Source organism: Elaeis guineensis, chromosome 5, assembly GCF_000442705.2.
Source record: "Elaeis guineensis isolate ETL-2024a chromosome 5, EG11, whole genome shotgun sequence".
Lineage (NCBI taxonomy): Eukaryota > Viridiplantae > Streptophyta > Magnoliopsida > Arecales > Arecaceae > Elaeis > Elaeis guineensis.
Window position 1 is genome coordinate 39,117,979 of NC_025997.2, and position 6,200 is coordinate 39,124,178.

Genomic DNA, 6,200 nt, shown 5'->3' on the forward strand with positions numbered 1-6,200 from the left:
TGTAAAATAAAAGGAATACAAAAGATAAGACATTGAAATAAATCTGTTACAATGTGTGTCCTTTTCCCGAGAAGAAGAGAATTAGCTGTGCATGGTGGAGATATTCATCTTCTTACTGACAGCAATTTTTGGATCAGTGTTCTTCTTGATGCGAAGCTGCAACTTTTTTTGAAAGCGGATTGATGGCGGAAGAAAGGATAGGATGGTCAGCAAGGATTTGGTGGAGGCGTGGAGAAGAGATAAAAAAATGGTAGCGATAATAGTCTTTTTTTGGAGCAGAAGGATGGTCGACTTGCAGCCTCCCTTAAAAATATTTCCTGTGCCTCTTTTTAAAGACTTCATAACGCGTGTTTATTCCGCGTTTGTTCTGCATCCGTTCCGCAGCTCCCGCATTGGTTACACCAGCTTACATATTCGTTGCCAGTAGCCGCGTGAATGCCGTATTTGTTTGGTTCAGCAACCGTGTCCAACTCCCGTGGATTTAAACCATGCTCACCAGCTTCCACGTTCAAACCTCCTGAAATCTCTTTGAAAGCTTTTTTTTTTTTTTTTTGCACTTTATCTGACCATTGGATCATGGTCAAAAACACTTTAGACCATTGGATGGTATTCAAGCAGGGGACCACCACTAAAGTATATGGAAAAGAGGGATTGTGGCCGTCTGATCAAGTGTTCCTCACAACATGAGCCATTGGATAGCACACAATAGTTTAGCACGCCACTTCTCCTTTGATTTATTTTTTTAATGTACAAAATTATTTCTTTATATTTTAAAGTTAGATTTGGTTAATTGAAATAGTTTATACTCTTTAAAGACACGTTGTGATCCAAAGATACGATGTGTACCAAGAGGGAATAAATTATTCTAAATAACTAAATGAAATATTTTTCTTAATTAATTTGTGACTTAAGAATACAGTTTGTACTTGAGAAAGAAATAAACATCTTGAAGAATTTCTTGAGATATGCTCAACTGTCAAAATTCACAACTTCTCCGATGATGCTCTTAGGTTAAAATTATTCTCTTTCTCACTTAAGGACAAAGCCAAATACTGGCTACATACTTTGGATTCCATGACTATATCAACCTGGGACCAGCTGCAAGGAGAGTTTCTCAAGAAATATTTTCTCATAGAAAAAACTAATCAAATAAGAAAAGCCATAACTAGTTTTTCCCAATTAGATGGAGAAATATTTCATGAAACATGGGAGAGATTAAAAGACCTTATTAGAAAATATCCCCACCATGCTGTACCCAAGTGACAGTTAATCCAATGTTTTTATGATGGACTATCTAAAAGACATCGACAAATGGTCGATGCATCATGCGGTGGGACATTCATGCTGAAAAGTGAGGATGAGGCATGGCAACTGTTTGAAATTTTAAGTGAAAATTTATTACATCATATGTCTGCCTCTATTAGAGATAAACCCATGTTAAACCCAAAGAGAGGTGGAATATATGAAGTAGAAAATACCATAGATATCCATCATAAGGTAGATGAATTGTCCCAAAAGTTAGATCGATTATTAAGTATAGGACAGTCACTTTCTCCATCCCGTCAGATACAAGATATATGTGCATTGTGTTCGAGCCCCACTCATTGTGTGAATGATTGTCCAATTGCACCACAGTTTTCTGAACATGTACAAGAACAAGTCCATCAAGCCCAAACTACTCATAGACTAGGGAACAACCCCTATTCTAGTACGTACAATCCGGGATGGAGAAACCATCCGAATTTCTCATGAAAATCACAACCAGTGGTTCCTCCGGTGCAACAAAGATCAGATTACCCAGATGTAACTTTTAGTCATCCATCCCAGCCACAATACCAGAACCCTCCTCAACCCACTCCGAGTACTCATAGCTTGACTTTCGAAGAAAAGGTACTGCAAGCACTTAAAGGACTAGAAATGAATACCCAACTCCTTCACTCCCATACGCAATCAATAGCAAAGCTAGAGACCCAGATAGGTCAGCTAGCAACAGCTTTCAGTAGGAGGGAAGAAGGCAAATTACCCAGTCAGCCTATTAATAACCCAAAAGGACAGTACATGGCTGAAAGCTCCATTGGTCTTGAAACTTTTTTCAAACATGCCAAATCGATCATGACCCTTAGAAGCGGAAAAATCTTAAATCAACCTGAAGGAATCTAACAACAAGAGCAACCAATTCCAGCTACAACAGAAAAGAAAAAATCTGAAGAGAGGAAAGAACCTGTTAACCCAGCACCTGCACCTAAAGCTCCATTTCTCAGTGCTTTAGAATCCTCTCTGCCTCTTGATAAGAAGGGTATAAAAATGAATGAAATGTTGGAACTGTTTAAACAGGTCCAGATAAACTTACCTCTTCTCGATGCCATTAAGCAAGTTCCGACCTATGCCAAATTTTTAAAGGACCTGTGTACACAGAAACGAAAATCAAAGGCACAAATACCAAGAAAAGTCCACCTAACTGAGCAGGCCAGCTCAATTTTTCAGCAAATTGCCCCACCCAAACTAAAAGATCCAGGTACCCCAATTATTTCTTGTGTCATAGGGAACCTCACGATTAAGAAGGCATTATTAGATTTGGGTGCAAGTGTCAACCTTCTCTCGAGCTCTGTATATGTCCTATTTGGATTTAGAGAGTTAAAACCCACGACAGTGACCTTACAACTAGCAGACCGATCCATTAAGGTATCCCGTGGAATGCTGGAAGATGTATTGGTGAAAGTAGATGAATTTTACTTTTCTGTTGACTTTCTTGTGCTAGATATGGAATCGACAGCAACCCCAACCAAATACCAATCATCCTAGGTAGACCTTTCTTAGCAACCGCTAATGCTTGTATAAATTGTAGGACCGGAGTTATGGATGTATCTTTCAGAAATAAGAAGCTAAGGTTGAATATTTTCAATGCATCTTTGGGACCACCTGTGTACGACCATAATGAGATCAACTTGTTAGAGGAAGTTATAGAAGATAAAGCTCCTGCCTTGCTTAACTCAGATCCTTTATAGGCATGCCTAACACATTTTGGAATGGATAATTTTGATATTGATGGATACACTGAAGAATTACATGCTTTGCTAGAACCTCCCAATTTTAGCACCAATCTCCCTTGGACTGTAAAGTACGAGCAATTATCAATTCAATCAAGCCCTTTGGTACCATCCTTAGAAGCACCACCTACTCTAGAGCTAAAGCCTCTTCCTGCCACGCTAAAATATTCATTTCTTGGATCCAATAATACCCTTCCAGTGATCATTGCGTCTGACCTAACCAACGATCAGGAAGACAAACTTGTCGGGATACTCAAAAAGCATTAAGAGGCTATAGGGTGGTCAATTGCCGATTTGAAGGGTATAGATCCTTCTGTTTGCATGCATCATATTCACTGCGAGGTTGAGGCAAAATCACATAGGGACATGCAACGAAGATTGAATCCGAATATGCGGGAAGCCATGAAAAAGAAAGTAGTGAAATGGCTAGATGCTGGAATTATCTGTCCAATTTCAGATAGCTAGTGGATTAGTCCAACCCAAGTAGTACCTAAGAAGTCAGGTATTACCGTAATAGAGAATGATGAGGGTGAGTTAATTCCTACTCGTGCAACAACTGGTTGGCGAGTATGTGTGGACTACCGAAAGCTGAATGCCGTTACTAGGAAAGATCATTTTTCTTTGTCTTTTATTGACCAAATTTTAGAACGGCTAGCAGGACAAAGTTTCTTTTATTTTCTAGATGGATATTCGGGGTATAACCAGATCTCGGTATTTCCTGCTGATCAAGAAAAGATTACCTTTACATACCCTTATGGAACATTTGCATTTAGACGTATGCCTTTCGGTCTCTGCAATGCACCAGCCACTTTTCAACGGTGCATTTTGGCCATCTTTTCTGATATGATCGATAAATTTTTAGAGATCTTCATGGATGATTTTTCGGTATTTGGCTCTACCTTTGATGATTGTCTTCAGAACCTAACCAAGGTTCTTCAACGTTGTATAGAGATAAATTTGGTTTTAAGTTGGGAGAAGAGCCATTTTATGGTTCGTGAAGGAATCGTGCTTGGACATATTGTATCCAAGCGGGGGATTGAAGTAGATAAAGCAAAGGTTGAAGTAATCTTAAAATTGCCTCCCCCAACCTCGGTTAAACAAGTGCGATCCTTCCTAGGCACGCAGATTTCTATAGGCGCTTCATTAAGGATTTCAACAAGATCTCACGATCCTTGTGCAACTTACTTGCTAAGAAAAATTCTTTTGATTTTAATGAAGATTGCCTAACCGCTTACAATAAACTCAGAACTGCCTTAACCACTGCACCAATCATAAAATCTTCAGATTGGACCCTACCATTTGAAATCATGTGTGATGCTTCTGATTATGCTGTAGGGGCAGTCCTTGGGCAAAGATTTAATCGGAAACCGCATGTAATTTATTATGCAAGTAAAACTCTTTCAGATGCTCAATTGAATTACACCACGACTGAAAAGGAGTTACTCACTGTTGTGTTTGCCCTAGATAAATTTAGATCATACCTTTTGGGCTCCAAGGTCCTAGTATACTCCGATCATGCAGTATTGAAACATTTGCTATCTAAACAAGATACAAAACCTAGGCTGATTAGATGGATCCTTCTATTACAAGAATTTGATTTAGAAATTTTAGACAAAAAAGGCTCCGAAAATTTGGTAGCAAATCATATTTCTAGGATCCTGGTAGAACACAATAAAGAAATGATTAGAGATAGATTTTCGGATGAACAACTCTTTTCAATGTCTTCCATTGGTCTTCCCTGGTTCGCTCATATAGTCAATTACTTGGCAGTGGGACAAATACCATCATATTGGACCCAACAAGAGAAAAATAGATTTTTCTCCCAAGTAAAGTACTATTTCTGGGAAGAACCAGAGCTGTTCAAATATTGTCCAGATCAAGTAATCCGACGTTGTGTCCCTGAGTGTGAAGTCCAAAGTATTCTTAACTTCTGCCACTCGCTAGCATGTGGGGGACATTTTAGTGGAAGAAAAACTGCAGCAAAGGTGTTGCAGAGTGAATTTTATTGGCCGACACTATTCAAAGATGCACATGAATTCAGTCGTAATTGCCTGCGATGCCAGCAAACAAGAAATATTTCGAGAAAAGATATGATGCCCTTATCCCCTATACTTGTAGTAGAAATTTTTGATGTTTGGGGAATTGATTTCATGGGACCCTTTTCCTCCTCATTTGGATTTGAGTATATTTTGGTAGTAGTGGATTACATATCAAAATGGGTAGAGACTATGGCAACCTGAATCAATGATCACAAAATCGTGATCAAGTTCATTCAACATAACATCTTTAGTCGATTTGGATACCCAAGAGCCATAATTAGCGATGGGGGTACACACTTCACAAATAAGCACTTCGACATGCTAATGAAAAAATACGGAATAACTCATAAAGTTGCCACACCTTATCACCCCCAGACAAGTGGCCAAGTTGAGGTCTCCAATAGGGAGATCAAGCATATTCTTGAAAAAATGGTAAGACCCGATAGAAAAGACTGGTCAGCATGCTTAGATGATGCATTATGGGCTTACCGTACTGCTTTTAAAATATCCATAGGAATATCTCCTTATCGACTTGTATTCGGAAAAGCTTGTCATCTACCGGTGGAACTGGAACATCGTGCATTTTGGGCCATACGGTAATTTAACTTTGATATGAAAAATACAAGTTCCAATAGGAGACTTCAACTAAATGAACTTGAAGAGCTACGCAATGAAGCGTATGAGAGTGCCAAAATTTATAAGTGTTGGTGCAAAAATTCACCGGCGTCGGAGAAGCTGGAGTCGAGGGAGTCGCGGTCACCGTCGGGACCTGCAAAGGAAGTCTAAATCGGAGTTGGAGGTGCTCCGGCAAGATCCTCCGACGCTCAAGTCAGTTCTCTGCCTCAACAAAAATGGAGTGCTCGAACGAAAATTTTAGTAGAGTTTTGAGATAGAAATTAGAGCTTAGAGAATAACGTATCTGGGGTCCCCTTTTTATAGGCCGAGGGCGCAACAGACTGATAGCGATGTTTGTAACCGCCTAGCAGTGGGCCGTTCGGGGCCAGGAGAAGTTTGTTATGAAGAGTAGTGGAGTGGAATCGTGGCCATCATCGTGGCCTGCCTCGTGGAGCCTGTTGCAGGGAGTGGAGCAGAGTCGTGGCTATTACTGTGGCCT

General features: G+C 39.8%; 1 non-coding gene across 1 annotated transcript; it reads right to left on the reverse strand.

Moving 5' to 3' along the window:
• Positions 1–1,146: 1,146 nt before the first annotated feature.
• On the reverse strand, positions 1,147–1,252 carry LOC140858348 (small nucleolar RNA R71). Its single transcript, XR_012141912.1, has one exon. It is a non-coding gene; the product is annotated as a small nucleolar RNA R71 (small nucleolar RNA).
• Positions 1,253–6,200: the final 4,948 nt, after the last annotated feature.